The sequence below is a fragment of the Lycorma delicatula genome, chromosome 2, assembly GCF_047948215.1.
Source record: "Lycorma delicatula isolate Av1 chromosome 2, ASM4794821v1, whole genome shotgun sequence".
Classification (NCBI taxonomy): Eukaryota; Metazoa; Arthropoda; class Insecta; order Hemiptera; family Fulgoridae; genus Lycorma; species Lycorma delicatula.
Window position 1 is genome coordinate 53,369,704 of NC_134456.1, and position 19,438 is coordinate 53,389,141.

General features: G+C 31.0%; 1 long non-coding RNA gene across 1 annotated transcript in view; it reads right to left on the reverse strand.

Annotated features, from left to right (window-relative positions):
• LOC142320168 (uncharacterized) overlaps positions 1–19,438 on the reverse strand; it is a 269,581-nt gene that overhangs the window by 188,718 nt on the left and 61,425 nt on the right. The window contains exon 2 of the long non-coding RNA XR_012755305.1: positions 453–564. This is a non-coding gene — a long non-coding RNA (uncharacterized LOC142320168). The remainder of the gene's footprint in view (positions 1–452; positions 565–19,438) is intronic.

Sequence of the window (19,438 nt, forward strand, 5' to 3'; positions counted from 1 at the left end):
GATGTTACAACAGTCCTAAACCCAAAATTTTAACATCCTACGGCTAATCGTTTTTTGAGTTATGCGAGATACATACTTAAGTATGTACAGATATCACGCCGAAACTAGTCAAAATGAATTCAGGGATGGTCAAAATGGATATTTCCGGTGAAATCTGAAAACCGAAATTTTTTGCGATACAATACGTCCTTTACTTCGTACAAGGAAGTGATTACGGGAATCATTTTACTTAATATTTACTAAACTTGATTTCTTTTAAACAGGAATACGATTGCATCAGATTATGTGCACATGCATTTATGTTGTATTAAATAATATTCGTCAGTTAGAAGACAATAAATAATAATTTAAGGGATGAACATTATATAATTAATTTATTGGAGTTTTAAATAAAATTTAAAAAATTAATACTAATAGAACAATTTGATTCAACTTATAAAAAGTCTACGTACCGATCTGTAGAGATTCTCTTAACAGTGTAGCTAGTATTGTATAATCTTATTCATATTGAACGTACGGCAAATCAATCAAAATTCCATGAATAATTTTAAATCATATTCATACCTGAAACAAAAAAAAAATATATATTAGTTAAACTTTTAAACTTACACACAATTTTTTGAGTGATCAGCAAATATTCGTAATAATAATTTAACTGTAGACCTACTTCTCTAGACCTAACTTTGACATTAAGATTTCCGTTTTAATTGAGGTATAGGCTGCGTCATGGCAAATTACAGTTAGTTTTTAGTTAAATAGAGAAGTGAGATATACAGTAAGAGAACATGATCCGCAAGTACCTGCAATACGTTGGCAGATTTAATTATGTTGAAGGGAAAAAATGAGTTTCTATAGTGCCTTTTTCTTCAGGAAAGTTGTGTATCTAGTTGTTTTAGGTATTAACGGACTTTGTTATTATAAATTTCATGGCATTTTCTTGGATAATTAGAGTAAAAATTCTTGGATATACAATAATATTATTTTAATTGTTCTATAAGAAAAATTACCATATATTAAACAATTAAATACAACATAAATAACCGGCATAAAATTTCGCTGGTAATCCGACCCAAGTTCTTTCTATTGAACATGTAAATACACAAAAGCGTATAATATTAAATTAGCCATCTATTGAACTGGATCAATTCAATGAACTTGGTCCAGTTTTACGGACAGCTAATGTAATGTAGAATTCATTACTGTTTCATACACGCACGCACACAGTACAATTGACAAACCTTAACAGTATAAGCAAAACTGTGGAGATTATTTTATGTTATGTTTAACTGTTTAATCTACTATGGTAGTAATTTTACAAAGCAATAAACATAACATTAAAATGCATACATTTCCAGTGAATAATTTGTATTACTGTTACATGCTGCGCTTACTATCGGCGAGCGCGATGCTAGCAGGTAGATGTTGGGAAACTTGCAGTCCACCTACGCGCCTGCAGCGTGCGCAACGACCAGCAGCGCTGTGGCTCCAGCACTCGCAGGCGCTTATAAAAAAGCAGTACCAGCACATTGAGAGATTATTTCGTCGCCGACCAGCACCTGAAGAAGAAGAATAAGAAGATGATGGAAGAAGAAAGAAGAAGCTCCTTTGCTGGTCCAACGTGGGATCCCCGTCGGAGCAGCAGACCTGGCCGGTCCGCCGAGGTATCCGTTGGGCGTGGACGCTACCGTCTCGCCTCAGCTTGCCGGGCTTCAAGCGCCCTAGCCGGCGGACCCACCAGCAGGAGCCGGCCCTGAGTGGGATCGCTCGGAGAGAACCGCCATGGCCACGCCGGCGGAAGACGACCGACGCCGACCCACACTGCGGTGCTCTGGGGATATAAAAATTAGAGCTCTTTGAAATCAGATATATTAAAGCAAAACTGGGTATATGTTTTTTTTTCGTACATTAGAAGTTAGATATTAGTGCTCTTGAATGAAAGATACGATATGATTGTCTAAGGCAAAATAGCAATACTATCACGTATATAATATTAGGTAAATTCATATCTACAAAGGTTACATTTATTGTATGACTTCATATGTCTGGCCCAACTGATTGAAGACTGATCGGCTTGATCTCATATTTTCCTTGTATAATGCAGTTTGATTGCCCAACTTTTTTTTTGGTCTGAGTAAGGGGAAAGATTGTACCTTCTAAAGACAAGAATTAATTTTTTGTATTTTGTTTTAAGCATATTTTGAATCACGTTAAAAGTAATAAATTTAAAAGAAGCACATTCGAAACTAAAAAAGTTATATTTATTTGTAGTTTATCACAAAACTCTTGAAAAAAATCATGAAATAGCGTCAGCAATAGTCACAGTTTTCAAGGCATATCGTGAAAAGTGAAAGAAAACCTCGCCGTTTCAGTTTATGAACGGTATTTATAAACAATTTTTTGCGTATTTTTTTTTTGTTGAATTGTTTAGCAAATTAAGTTTCTTTAATTTCTATATAAATTTAATTAAATGTAGAATAGTATCTATCTCTAAATATTTTAAAAATGTCGATTGAATGACTATTATTTTTCTTAATAACATACAAGTAGTCGCGTCCATTGTCGATGAAGTGATAAAGTATGTAAATGTATTGAACCCAAGGTACGTTATAATGTTGATAGGTATTAGGAAGACAGAACTAAGAACTGGTAACAGTATAAATTTGGCTAGTACAGTTTAACCTTGATCATTTTTCATTGGCAAGCGCTTAACCATTTTATTAATAACGTCATTCTCAATGCGGTAATGAATGCTGCTTTGTACTCGTAAATTTAGCTATATAAATAAAAATGAAATATATATTTTGCTTATATATATAAGAATCGGTTTATTAATTTCTAATATTTTTTGTAAAAGTAAATATTGTTTTATAATTTTTATCTGACATTATTTTTAACAAATAATGTATTATGAACAAATTGTAGTATAACATTTTTTTTTTACTTTTTTCCTCTAAGTAACATATTTAACTTTGATTTATTTTTCCCATTTCGTAATTGGAAAGTCGTCGCGCTGTAATAATCTCCTCGCCATAACTTGTTCATTTTAAATCATACCTGAAAAAATGAAGTGTAAAAATAAGGCGCTTATTTATAAAATAAGACCAAATTTATAAAATATTAACGATTCAGAAAATTGAAACTTCATAACTTTGAAAACCTAAAAACATACGAGATTTATTCATTTCTTCGAAAATTTCAGACAGATTCTTTATATAGTATTTTAGAATAATAATTTAATCCGTTCTTTGGGATGTTTTAATTTGTTTACAAAAGTAAAAAGCCAGATAGATGAAAAACGAAAGGAAAAACGGAGAAACGTAAGAACATTTATGCTTATTTTAACTTCTGGAATTAATTTTAAGTTAAGCTGCAGCTTAGTACCATAATTTATGTAGAGATACATTCTACATTATTAAATCAGGATTCTATTGGATAAAAGTCTTATTAAATACCACTCAAGAAATTAAATTAAATTCACAAATTATTTGCTACCTTACTACTAAGAAAAGATTTTAATTGTAAAATATAAAGCAACAAGTAAATAGTAAGGTAATACAAGATTACCGTAAGTAATGCAAAATGTTGCAATGCCAACTAATATTTAAATAAAAAGTATTTCTCACATCTTACAAAATGTTATTTTTAAGAATCAAATTAACATAACGTTTTTAAAAATAAAATTTTATTGCTTAACTACTTTTCGTTTTTAGTACAAACTGTTATAAACTACACGATTATTATGCCATTACAGAGCCAGGCGGTGGTTATCTTATAGATTAATTTAACATTATTTTAGCATATAGTTTATCATAAACATAAAACATTTTCTATAAGCCAGAAGGTAACGTAAAGATAGCATCTTTAAAAAAAATTAATATAGAAGACAAGAATTAAGTAATAAAATAAAAAGAACATATAAAAGAGATAAGCGACACCGAAAATACTAAAATTTAATAAGTCGTAAAAGTAATTAGTTATAATCTCTGATGTCTATTTTCAAAATTAAGTTATATATGTTTAAAATTATTAAATCCAGTCACGTACTACGTCGAACTCATCTCAATTGATTAATTTTTCATTCTGTCATGTCTGCTAATTTCACGAACAATAGTATGAAATATTAATGTCAATAATATTAAATGTAAATAATTTTACATATGATAGAATAGTATTTAAAATGGTTACAATATCCTAAATTATAAAATTTCGAAATATTTTAATTTCATAGTTAATTCTAGATGAATTATGCGATGTTCTCACTGGTATCTTTTCTTGTCTGTTATTTGGAAAAAAAAATTATCCTCGAAAAATCTGCTAAAACGTATTCTTGTGTAGATCATAAATTACTAAAGAAAAAACTAATTTAAAAAAACCGAACGGAACAACATGTTTGGTGTTTAAATAACATTCTACAAAATTTTCCAAAAAAATATACAAACTTAAATATTTTTTTTACCCTTTTTTATAAAGGGTTAGGTCCATGTTAATAAATAACTATAATTTTAATCTGGGAAAATACAGGTGATTCAAAGAGGACTTCACAACTTTAAAAGCATATAAAAATTTATTGAGATAACTTACAGATTCGGTTGAGGTCTCATTTCATAGAAAAACACATAAAGATTGTTACCCAACACTCACTACTTTGGTTCTAAATGGCTTCCATTTGTAATGCAACCCCGCCTGAAGTCGATTTCATTCCAAACTATAGCCAGCAATTCGGGCGTTACCTCTGCAGTTGGAGCGTTAATTTGAAGTCTTACCTCAACAAGATCAGCAGGGAAAGGTGGTACATAAACCCGATATTTATTGAAATCCCACAATAAAAGATGTAGCGGGGTTAATCTGGGGAGCGAAGTGGCCGTGCAATTGGATCTTCACGACCAATCCATCGACCTGGGAATCGAGTATCAAGAAAATCTCGGACTTCTAGGCTGTAGTGATGTGGTGCCCCTCTTGCTGATAGTAATGCGTCCATCTTGGTCATAATCGTCTAACTGAGGAATTAGAAAATTTTGAAGCATGACCAGATAAACGATAGTATTTACGGTTGCCTCCTGGAAGAACGAGCCGTACAGTCTTTGTTTGCTTAGGGCACAAAATCCATTGATTTTTTTTTGGGCTATTAAAGCCCTTGTGTTGGGCTACACGAATATGCTGCAAAATTTTATGAGAGCTTTTGATACCCCATATTTAGCAGTTATGGGTATTTACCTTGCCACTGACCTAAAACGATGACTCATCACTAAAAATTACATTTTCTGTAATTATATCCATCATTTTTACACAAAACTGCAGCCGAGCAACATTGTCGTCAACCATAATGTTATGGACCATGGATAGTTCGTATGGCTTCAAGTGCAATCGTTTACTTAATATGCGCCAATCACTGTTTTGTGGATGCCAATCTCACGTGACACACGTCGAGTTGATTTCTTCGGACTGCGTGCAAAGCTTTTTCTGAGTTGTTATATAGCAGCATCAGGGACGCTTGATCCTGGTGATTTTGTTTGTTTAACAGAGGTCGGTTGTTACCTACCTCAACTTTGGCGCCAAGAGTAAATTGTATGCCTACTATGAGGGTCGCTACCGTACTCTGTACGAAAATTACGTTGAACTGCAGTTGCTGATCGCGAATCGTGAAACCAAAACACACAGCGAGCACGTTCCGCACCAGTAAATGTATCCATTTTTAAAAAAACACTGGTGACGATGCTGAAGGCTAAATTCAGTACGAATGAACTACGCGAGTCAAAATTTTATGTGTTTTGCTGTGAAATGAGTCTTCAACCGAATCTTTAAGTTATGTAAATAAATTTTAATATGCTTTTAAATTTGTGAAATCCTTCATTGTGTAGTTTAGTTAAAACCGGTATGGCTGTTATTGAAATATGATCAGGTAAGAGGTATAGAAAATATGGTAAAATTTAACTAAGAGTGAAGATTTAGGTAATATTGAACTAATAAGAAATATGTAATATCGCATGAAACGAAGTGCATCATAAAACATATTCTGATCAATCAACATTTACGGTCCGTATTCGTTTGTCAATTTGTACCCAGATCACTCACAGAAATGAAACAAACTGTTTGATAACTTACATGAATTATATAAACATCGGTATATCGTTTTGTAGTTATATAATACAAAATATATGCATGCAGGATAATCAAATGCATCATACTAATTCAGCAGTCGGGTAGTAATCCCTACTTAGTTGAATTACTATATATAATGTGTTATTTCACAAGATAAAAATGTACAAGAAAGTATTTCCAGTTAAGTACTACAATCATAGTTGTTTTCATTGAGAGTAATGTTGTACACTCATTTTTTTTATTAACATAATAAAGGGTTCACTTAAAGAAATTAATAGCAGGCTTGTATATTATGTGTAATATATTTGAATCAATGGAAGAGAAATGAGTGACCACTTTAAAAATTTTCGCTTTCATTATTAAGCGCAGCATGAGAAGCTTGTTCCTTTACGCTCAGTTGACTTCTGATTCATGTCAGGTTTCTAATCATTAAAATTTTTACAACGAGTTGAACAGAGGCTTATATATATTTTCTTTCATTAAAATTAATTTTTTTTTTTTTTTTTAAGTTATTAAAACAGATTATTTGACAAGTTAATTAATTTTTAATTAATTAGTGTAAATCACGATGTGTAAAGAAGAAAGAAAAAATTTGGAATGGTTGAAGATATTAAAAGGAGTGGTGTATATAATGAAGAGGGGAAGTGTAGGCCACAATTATTAAACTCCACATACTAGATTTATTTTTGACATGTAGAGTGATCCAGTATACGCTATTGTAGAGTAAGAATGCAGTAATAAATGCCAATCAAGAACCGTTGACCTGCTAGAAGTTTTTGTACTATCTATGACACCGATTCCTTCTTGATATCAACAGTCCTGACAACGTAAACGCATTCAGTTTTCTTTTCTTTTCTACCTGTTAAACTAAATTACGTTGTAAAAACAACTTTTTTAATCAACTTATTTCGCTTTTATAAAAATAATAAAAATACAATAATTTAACAACTCACGTATTCCTAAAATTTAGTATATATATTTTTTTTAAATTATATACTCTAAATAGCCTTAAAAATTTCAGAAAAATAAATTAAAGTGTTACTAACGAATAATTTAATCGTTGTGTATACACATATAATTTCGTTGTATTAATAAATTCTGTCACTTTAATAGTATTTCAAAAATAATATAACAAGTTGTTATGTAGCGAACAAGTTTAGGTTCGTTTAAAAATAGCGTTCAACAATTAGACTGTAAGACATTAACATTAATTAAAACAAATATGTATTAAAAATAATAATAATAAAAAATTACATTCTTTTTAAATTATAACGTTTCTTCGAGTTTATAATCCTTACCGCAACTTCGTTTAAACGTTATGTTTCACATCTGAATCCTGATTGTTGAAGATATGAAAAAGTCTTTTGGAATCGTGCTACTGCACATCCGTCTCCGTTTCTTTTCATTGGTTTGCTAACGAAACACCTCGGTAAGTACTTGCCCAGATTTATAATCGTACAAATTTCTGTGCAAAACATAGAATTGCTATGTATTGTATAAATTAAATTAAATATTTGAAATATTACGTTATCCGCGTAAGTGCTTTTTTTCTGTTTAAATAACAACATGAATGAAATTAGTCTTTTTCACAATTCACCACATAAAGTTTATGAAAGAGTTCCCGTTCTATTATAAGCTAAAAATAATTATTAATTATTATGAGAATGCAAGTGAAATAGAAAGAGAAATTTTAGGTAAAATGAGAATATGGCAAAATGGATATATTACTATAAGTATGACACATTCATTACCAACTAGTAAAACTTATGGTTTACAGTCTGATGTTTTTAAAACGCACAAGCACACGATTATTATAGTAGGGAAGTGTCGCTTTCTAAGAACCACCTATCAATATTTATAAAACCGTTTTAAACTGTTTGTTGTTAAAAACACAAAAAGATAAAATAAATAATTTGTAATTCATTAACGATATTATTTTTAAATAAACTAAGGATAAAATGGGAGGAAACGTCTATTAGAAGTAGATTAATGAACGGTGTTGTTACGAAAAAAATTCTAATTGCGAAAAAAATTGAAAATTAAAAAATGATATACAACTAAACCCGAATAACAATAAATTAAATATCATTATTACAGAATTCTAACACACTTTTCAAAAGCTGAAAAAATCTCTAGATGCCGAAATTGTAACACACTGTCTAAATAAAAGATATATCAAAAGTAGAATAACACAAGAGAAAGAGATTTGTTGTAGAAAAGAAATACATTAAGAAAGAGATATTTTTTTAAAATTATGATAGGAAAGCCCCTCTAAAAAACAACAAATAAAATTTTTCAGACATTGTATTAAGGAGATTATACGGATGAGTCCAAAATGAAAATATTTTAAGAAAAACCGGAAAAGAAAGATGGTTTGTAACAAAATTTTGTAAAAAGAACGATTTGATTCCTGAATGCAGTACGTAGAGTAAAAATAGTACAGGAAAACAAATATGAAAACGTATGAATTAGACAGTTAAGGAGGATGCATATTCATAAACTGGTTTTGAAGAACGGAACCTAAAATAATTTGGTTTCTGTGAGTTTAAATTTGAGAAGGTACTCAGTAGAAAAACTCATGTTGTTTTTGTCATTTTTGACCTTTTTGGTCAAAGGCAATTTTTCTAGCAAATTTTATTTATAACCTAGAAGTAATCTTAGTACAGATATTATGGACTGTCGGATTGTAATTATACACAAATTACACTCTCTTTTCTTACTCACAGATTGCAACGAATTTAATTTCCTTTTAAACCAACGTTCATGATTTAAATAGCAAGCAATTTCTTGTAGGATGGTCAATAATCAGAACATCGTTGGACAATAAACATCAAATAATGCACGGTCAAAGAGAAAAACATGATAATAGAAAAAGTAATTAACAGTCTGCTGTTAATTACTATTGCTAATTACTGATGTTAATTACAAACATTCTGGTGTTTGTAGAATATTTTTAGCATTTTACCTAATTGTGAAATCTTTATTTTGTTTTAAGGTGCCGTTTTTTGTTTTTCCATTGAATTTTTATTAAAAGATTTTTTGTAAGACGATCTGCATAAGACGTAAGCGGCAGACGATCTGAACCCATCGTATAAATAATCTGTTACATCCTCTCAAGAGTAAACAAGACAGTGATATTCGTGTGTGTCCCGGGCCATTGCGGTATCCTAGGTAACGAACAGGCTATTGAGCGGTAACAAATGGCCTCCAATCAGAATTAACATGTGAGAGAACTTCATGAATGCAGTCCGTATCAAACTACGTACTCAGTGGAATAAATTCTGATTGCTGAGTTATCCCACGGCCTTTTATGGCATCCGGGAGAACGTCTTCCAGAAACCTTTTATCCTAAACAACAGAAGAGATCAAGTCATCCTAACTCGGCTGAGGTGGGCACACAAAGCTAATCCAAACACATCTATCTGGCTCTCCTTAGAAGAATTGTGAGGCTTGCATTGTAAAATGGTCCGTAAACACTTACTCATAGACTGCTCAATGTTCGCGTCTATTCGACGACAATTAAACCTGGATTCAGACGTGAAGGCTTTATTCAACCGAAAAAAATATATCAAAAGACTGTTGCGGTTTTTCTGTGAAAGTAGGAGAAAAACTTAATTTAGCGGATTTTTTTATGTAAGATCCTTTACGGAATACTGTGTGCGCAGTGAAAATAGTTTAGTGGTGATGTTCTAATATTTATGAATCATGTTCCAGTTATTCAGTGTTTGGTGTTTATTGTCTAATTTTTTATGATTACTTAGTTTTATTTAAGTCGCTAATGATTATTATCGTTGATGCAACTATAAAACGATGAAAAAAATTATTACAATTTATAATCATTACATTATTTTTAAATTTATTATTTAATTCATTGGGAAACTTTAGTCCGTTCCTATTACCAAAGAAACATTAAACAACAACTTTTAACCTAATTTGAAAAGGTACGTATTTTTTAGTTATCAAACTCATCTATTCTGTATGTATATTTAAGTTATTTTTTTAATTTTTGTAATGATTTATGTTTATAATAAAAATAACAGGGTTGGTGGGTCTTGCATGTCAAGCAATGATAGGTGATTTAATGTAAAAGAAATGTAGAAGCTAATATCTGTTTGGTTTGACAAGAAATTTTGTGAACAATGTACCTCGGACATATTGGACTGAATTTAACAAATTGAGCTTAACAAGATTGTAATAAAGTCATAGTTAAAATAAAAACAAACGATATATCAGTTGTAATTGATTGTAGAAAGTTCAGCCAATGCCAAATAAAATAGTACTTTTTTAGCAATATGGTATTTTTTAGTTCCCTATTTTTAATCTCCTGTTTTCAGGGACATCTGACATCACCGAATGATGACTGTAAAGAAGGCAATCATCCCCCATTTTCTTTTGTGTGTGTGGGTTTTTTGGTGATACAATAATGTTAAGATTATTTATGAATTGATATGTACAAAGAGGATAGAATATAGTAATAGTCGGCTCATCCCAATAGTTGTAATTCCCGCATTTTAGAAAAGAAATGTTTACGAAAAATCATTACACTAATATAGTTTAGCCCAACAGAGAAAACCTAACGGAAAAATTTTATAAGAATCGGAGAACGTGTTTGGCAGTACTATCATAAATACATAGAAAGATGAAATGCCATACAGATGTTCAACACTTCGTCGGTCAACAATGATTGTGATTTATTTGTACAGCACATAATACTACTTTGTAGGAAGTAGTAATATTGAAAGATTAAAACATTAGTTACATACAGAATATAAAACAATGAATAAAACCTTAACTACAATGCAAACAACCAGAAATAAAATTAATTTATGTAACAAACTTCAAATTACAATAAAAAGTTATAGCATCATTAAATTAACTATACACATTCCAAATTAGTACACATTAAATAAAAAATAATATGATTAATTAAAAAAATAGAAAGGAGAAGATAAAAGTCTGTAATAATAATAATAATAATAATACATACATACATACTTTATCCTTTATTATGAAATAATAAATAATAAAGGAAATATGTGAAAATAATTCATAAATATGATACCAAATCAGAATAGCAATTTTCAAGGCGTTATAGTGAGTATTACTCAATATTATAGGACGAAGTATTGAGTGCATATTCAATATTCCGTACGCGTTATTCGAGGGTATAAAAAAAAACATGTATTTTTTAAAATTAATATTTAAAAACTCAACAATAGAATTATATTGATTTTGTAAAATCCAATTTTTAAATTTAAATTTTAAATAATCCTATGTGTAGAATTTTTAAATGGAATTTACAACAAAAAAAAAAATGGCGACAAAAATATAATGAAGTCCTTCTCATTGGTCTAAATGTCATATTTTATAAAAAAAAATGGTTCGTTTGCCTGGTATGAAAGAGATGGGTGTAGTTATTAATTTTTTTTTCTAGCATAAATGACATTATTTTTTATTTATTAATTGCCTTTTGTTTTTGTTTCACAACTAGTATATTTACAATCCGCTTCTTAAGTGGAACCATAAGTAAATCCTTTGATAATAAGCACATGAATAGGGGGTTCTTAAGGAACTCCCATAATAAATCAGTCCAGAATAATAGTTATCAGTAAGTAGTAATCCTAAAGTTCATTATTAAACAAATATATCTGCCAAAATTTTAAAATCCACATAAAACAAACAATTAACAAATAAAAACCAATAAACAAATAAATAGTCAAAAAAACAAAAAAACAAATAACTAATCAAGTGAAAAATAAATAAAGAAGTTTCATAAACAATAACATCACTAGATTTGCCTATAGTAACTGCAAACTGTCATTCAGTAGCACCTAAGTCAAGCACATGTATACGTTTCAACCTTAGAACGTTCCCACTGCTATCCAGCAGTTGATCGCTAAGAGGTTGACGTGATTTTCTAAATGTTGTTGGTAAACAACTAAATGTTGGTTATTTTCTAAATGTTGTTGTCTTACACCCTTACGAATCGGAAGCTCGAGATATTTGTGAATCTCATCATTCCATGTGAACCATGGCCCTTTACAACTGTTCTTGTTACCTTTTTTTGCTAGCGTTGTGTAATAATATCCAAGTTACTATTACTTGCTATACCTCACAACTCCGCGCCATAAGTCCAGATTGGTCGTAGGATAACTTTGTAAAGCAGAACTTTATTTGACAACGTATGTTGTGAGTTTCTTCACAACAGTAATCCAGTTCCCTATATTTCGCCTCAGTTGTTTTTTTTCATCCTCACTTCTAGGTCAAACGCCGATCTAAGTGAAGTCCTAGAAACCGCACATCTGTGTGATCAAGACACCATCCATTTCACACTAAGAGAGTCATCCGTCTCATAGCGACATGTGACGTGCTTCGATTTATCCTGATTGACTTTAATCCTCCATTTTTTCTGGAGTGCTCAGACGAGGTCAGTACTCCCTTGAGACTAGTTCAGTTCTCCGACAACGACAAGGATAGCAGTGTCATTGGCAAATGTGGCGACGATGCATCCTCCCAGGGTTGGAAGGTCCGCAGTGAATACTGAATGTAGTACAGGACCTAGTACAGAGATCTGAGAGACAGCCGATCTGATATCCAAGAATTTCAATAACTCACTTGAAAGAAATGTTCTTCAAGAAAATAAGTTTATTTTATCGACTATTTTTTAAGGATAGTTAATATTAAACAATTCTCAATTTTGCACACACATCTTAAAATTTAATAGTTTCTCAACTACACAGTTGAAAATTATTTTTAATCTCGTGACCTTACTTATTTTCTCATCAAATAAAAATTTTTAAATATTTGTATTACGATTAAAATATGAAAAACGTAATCCTGGCCTAAAGACTCAAAAAAATATTATAAAACATAGTTAAAAACATATCAAAGTGTAACATGGTATATAACTACCAGGATTTTAAATAACTATTAACTTTTATTTGTTACAAAACAACTATTGAAAAAAGTTAATTCAAAAATATTTACAAAGAATACGCTTTACTTTTGTAATTTAACGCTCTAAAATTATTTTAGATTTTTTTTTTTTTTTTATTGGTATGACCAGTAATATTATATTATTGCTTATTTGAACTTAATATTAGAAATATAATTTATACACCAGCTGTTATAAATATTTTTATTAAGTTCAAAACGACATAGCTCTACAATATTCCTAAGTTCAACTACATTTCTGATATCGATTCTTTCAGCATTATCAGTAATTTAAAACAGATTTTTTTTTACTGCAATGTTTAATTTACAATCGGTTCCAATTTACCGTAACCAAAATTAAATTTGAATAACAAAAAAAAAAGATATGCGGAGAGAGATTTCCATTTAAATCCCTCAACTGTATATGAATACTTATGTATGCATATCTTATACAGCATACATTAATATATAATACGTAAATAATTACATATATAATTGAGTCCAATGAACACTGATCAAGTTCAGAACTAAAAAGCAAAGAAAACACCAAAAATAGTCTTATCAACCAAACAAATAATAACTAATCAAAGAACCAACAAAAGTAAGTGGCGAAAAGGAATGAAAAATTTTGAGATTGCACAACTCCCTAGAGCAGCTGACTCACCTCAAATTTCGGAAAATTGTAGGTTTAACAAATGCAGTCGCGTTAGGCGGCTAACATCCTCGCTTACGTCCAAGACGTTAACCGCGAGCCAGTTCACATGTTTGTTCAATCTCATTTTGTATTTTGAACCGAATCGCCGTATCGAACGGTTGGCAATCCCAGATAATTGTGTTTTTCAGTGTTAATCGCAAACCACGGCGCTTCTGTTATAACTTTCAATTGTTTGTTCTTGAATCGCTGTACGATTACGATGAAACTCTCGCTTATCGTACTCGATAGCTGGATTCCGTAGGTTTAAATCGGTTCAGGACCGCTGATTACAGCAATTTCTTGTTAGTTGATAGTTGAGACCTGCCTAGCAACTAGTACTTAATATTAAACTGCGTCCTTTTCTCCCTGACATGAATCCTCCACGTCTTACGGGATCCAGATGCAGTCCTAGGTACCGCACCCTGTTTACATGCGGGATGAAAACGTCACAAAGTTGAACTCGCGGGATGTTACTCCTCATTGCAAACGTAACAGGCGCAGACTTAGCCGGATTACCCTCAATTTTTTAAAAACCGATTAAAAAAGAAAAGGATTAACAGAATAAACCCCTTCCCTTCCTCAAACAATAAGTTTACCTAACCCCATTTCATTATTGGTGGTTATAAAGTTTCTGAGATAAAACTGCGCGCTCACATCTCATACACACGCAAGCGAGTGCACGCGCACACACACCCACACATGGACGTTGCATAAGCAACACGCACATGAAACCAACAAACACAGAAATTTGTTTAATTTAATATAAAAACAATATTTAGAACAAAAACAATAAAAAAACAATATTTAATATTTTTTTATCTAATTTAGACTTAATGAAATCTAGAAATGCAGCAATCTTGGTGGAAGGGGTGGGTAACTTTTTACCTGTAGCAATATTCTACTTCTGTAATTTAATATAACAGCCAGAAAAATAAAAAAAACTTTAATAATAAAAAGACTGCATAATAGATATATACTAGGAAAGTAGTAGTAATAGTAGTAGTATAAATACCTTTTAAAATAAACTGTAAAAAATTATAATATAAATAGAAAATATAACTGTGTTAAAACATGAAAAAAAATAAACTCCAATGAATAAATATTAAAAATAAAAAAAAGAAATAAAAGAAAATGAAATAAAATAGAAGTTAGTAATAAATGAAAAGAACATAAAATTTAAGAAAAAGGAAAGAGATAGGGTTGGTTAAAAGCAGGAATGCTTTATGTGTGTGAGGTGGCTTTCGATCCACGATCCACTGTAAAAAGAATGTAGATATATTACGGTTCGTTGTTATAATACACATTGACTAAATTATGATAAAAAAAGGCAAAAAAGAATAAGAATAGATGATCATCAAGTAGATCTTTAGGTCTGTTTATATAGTACGTCTATTAATATATATATATATGTGTGTGTGTGTGTATCTAGATTTATATAAATATATATATAAATAAATGTATACTTTAGATAATATATAACCTGTACAGCTCGGTTAGAGAACAGAATCTCTTTGTTTTACAAAAATATAAGTTAGGTTTAGAAAGGTAAAGGATGATAAGGAAGTTTAAGGATAGAAAATCAATGTGTTTTTTTTTTCATGATAATATTCTACCACTCTTCTGTTCTTTCTATTGTTACGAGTAATTGAATTTTGAATGGATTCTAACATCCTATTACAAAGTTCCATGCATTTTAAACAGGATTCTTGGCGTTATTTGCTCGATTTTGGAGACTATAATAATGCTCACGAGAACAGATCCCACAAATACTAACACAACAGTAAAAGTAATACAAGAAGAAGAATACAAAAATAATAAAGAAAGAAGAAATGAACAGGTTCCAGCAACCGCCCTTTACACTCCCTACGGCTTCTCAGATTCATCAATAACATCTCCTTAATGCACGACTTGCTACTATGGATACACACACGCGCACACATACAGCAGCTACTACATTTGTTAATGTGCAGCACGATATATAATATAAATGTTTGTGTGTGTGTGTAGTGTACTTTCATATGTGTTTATATGAACACACAAACACACACAAGACAATTTGGACAGCGCGGTCGTGAAAGTAAATTGGATGATTATTTAGCATTCCCACTGAGTTAACTTAATCCATAATATAAGTTTGTTTACTACATTGCATTGATTTTCTTCTTCCGATTAAAATCATGAAATTTTATTATTATTTCATATTTATCTTACAATATATTACTTATGCATAAGAAACAGTATAAGCTGAAACTGTATAAGCTGTGATAGCTTATACAGTTTCAGAAATTATAGACATAAGGGAAAACATTTTTTTTTTTTTTTTTTTTAATTGGATTACCACCATTAATGTACCTTAAATAATAGACAGCAAGTATTTTCTTTAAAAAAAGAAGATATTTCTTCAAATTTTTATTTACTTTTTAAAATTTTATTTTGAGACTTTTTACTTTTATCTGAAGTCATTAGGAAGAATAAGAAAAAAGTAAAGATCTCAAAAGGAAACTAAAGAAAACTGGATTCAAGGATACACTACAATGTGAAAAAGTTAAATAAAAATATTAACAATTAACTATAAAGAGATAGTAGTTTAAATAATAAAATTTATAATACACAGTATGAGTAAAAAGGGTGCGGAAGTTTTAACATAGGCACCGTGTTGGTCCTAGTAAAGTCAGATATTTTTGCTCGGATTTGAATACTAGATCGTGGATACTGGTGTTGCCATTGGTGGTTGGGTTTCAATTAACTACACATCTCAGGAATGATCGAACTGAGACTGTATAAGACTACACTTCATTTACATTCGTACAAATCATCCTTTTTTTTTTCTCTCAACTCCCCTGGGCCGGACCGACTTGTTGGTATTACGCCACCCAGGGGAGTGTCTTTTGACTCTAATGGGCCTCCCCACCTACCGGCTGTACGTCCGGCATGGCAGGTCGGCCCACCGGTTCAGCTCTTTTGAGAGTTCCTTATTTAGATTTGCCCATTTCTGACACCACGCCATACCTGGTTTGTCGTGGCGTGGTGTGGGGTCTTTTCACTGATCTTCCTTCTCCAATATTCCTAACTAAGAGCCCCTTGAGTCCCCAGCGGCTCATTGGAACCGACACACCTCGGCATGTCGGCCCTCTCCGCTGAGGCTGCCCTCCCTACACTAGTCTATACTAATATCCTTGGCTTCTTTCATCAACATATTTCTGGGTTAGAATCTGCCTAACATAACCTGCTACTGTGTTCCAGTTATATTCACTGCTAGTCATAAATTGCACTATATTGTCAGGTGTTAATCCATTGATGTTCTGATTAAATCTCAAGCCTGTCACACATGAAAAAGGTGTCCTCCGCATAGTCAAGTTGGTCACAATACATACAGGTTGTTTCTTTCCTTCTGCCTATTTTATTTAAATAATAATTAAATACACCGTGTCCACAAAAAAATTGTGTCAAGTAATGGTCCATTTCACCGTATCCTCTTCTTACCCACGGTGTAATCTCAGGGATGAGCCGCCTCGTCCATCGACCCACACCATCATTGGTCCATTTTCCTTGCCACAAAGTATTGATTTCCTCTTTGGCCTCTTGTTCTATTTTTCCCTTAGAACTCTCAACCCTGTATTTCGCGATTAGATCGATCGGTGGCACCCCCGCAAGCACACAGATGATACATATCATCCTCTGAAGTATTATCTGAACAGTGATTACCAGAGACTAAACAGGAAAAATAAAGGCACTAAAATTAGAAGGAAATAGACGAAAGATGTCAAAAATAGAATGATAGAAGCAAGGAAGGCTTTCATGTAAAAAATAAATGTCCTGTTATTAAATAAAAATGTATTAATTAGAAAGATATATTTTTGTGGATGTAGAGTTCTGTAGAAGTGATACATGAATAATAGCAATCAAAAACCAATGAATAATTTTAAAATGTAATATATTGTTGCGAGAAATATTTTAGTTTTAGGAGAGCTCAAAAAATCATTGAAGAAAAAATGAATTAAAGATAAACTGAAATGAAAGAAAAGTACGTGAAAATCCCGGTTCGGGTACCAGATTAGCTAATCTATTATCAAAAGGAATAGTTGGTAAAATCAATAGGTGAAGAGAAAAATATTTGATACATATGTAGATAATTATTAAGGAATTAGGCTGAGAAGAAATAAATTTTTTTAATGTTAGACAAGATTCCTTCGCCAAGTAAATTGTAAAACTACGTACTTGAGTAGTTGTAATTCATCATAATTTTTTTGGTGGAAAGGAAAATAAAAAGATTCACTTATAAAATTTGTAAAATAAGATTCATAGTCGAACTATGAATTAAGTCTAATGGATCCAAAAAATGTATAGTTTTCCTTAAAGAAATAATTGCCTGTTTTCAGATCTCTTTTCAGGATTTGAAGAAATAAAATTTGTGATATCAAATATTTGAGCTGGGTAACGCAAAATCATTGATAAGAAATGTAGAACTCCATTTCGGACAATTATATCACAATTTCTAAAGGAAAGGTGAACGGTACTGGCACCAACTGCTTGGAAATTTGAAAACATTCCTTTGAGTTAGCTTGTCTCACGCATCAGTTCTTCTATGAGAAGATAACTTTTTCTCGTAATTCCTTTTCTCTTATCCTAGATACCTTCTCTTCGAGGTGTTATATGGTTTTGTGTCATAGAAAACTGAAGATGTATAAAGAGTACAGAAACTCTTATCTAACTTTTCAACCGTTAAACATAGAAGAAAGAAATTTAGTTCTCAAAACGATTTATATTTTGTTATGAAATATTTGGATTACACTGTAAGCCAGTTTTTAAACTAGCTCTAAAGAATATTAAATGGCGCCATTTTTCGAGTAATAATCCATTATTTTTTACCCATTTTTTTTTTTCAGTGCCCCTTAAAATGGCGTCACAAATCTTACTCTTTCCATTTAAAATTCATTAATTACCCGCATACCCTACTTTTAGCTACCCTTGTGGACTAAGGTGATCTCGTACCGAAAAATAGATCATTTCGATAAAGGAGCATTTGATAAATTTGATTTTTTTTGTTTTATGTTTAGCAGTTATTTAAGTGGTAAAGAGAACACTTTTGAAACTAGTTGTGAAAAACATTAAATGACTGCTATTTCGGTTAAGGTTGTAGGCCGATGTTTTTATGAAAAAATTAATATTTTTAAATGGTCTTTAAAATTATTTCCTCCCTGGGCAACTCAAAAATGTTTAATGGAAAGGGTTAATTCTACTGAATTATGAAAGACTATTTTAAAGGGCATTGAAAAACAACAATTTTGACGTAAAATCATCGGCCTACGACGACTTACCTAGTTTGGGGTGTGCTTGTCTTATACGTACAAAAAAAAAAATAAATCTTTGAGGTAGGTGCATTTTTAAAATTTAATTTTTCTATGTTTATTAGCTGAACAGTTAAAATTTAAGGATTCTCTATTGAAAGGCTATTTTAAGGATTCCCTACTTTATAGACATCCTGTAAATGAAATAGCATACTGCACAAATTTTAATTCATTAATCTTGACAATTATTAAATTTATAATATTTTTACAGTTAAAGAGCTACAAAATGTTATTTAAATGTCTGAATATTATATTTACTTTTACATTTTATTATATAAACTTGACTTATAAACTTTTATTATATAAACTTAAATTATTTTTTTAAATAAACTTGATTTAAATTTCTGACGCGAATAAAAAGTAA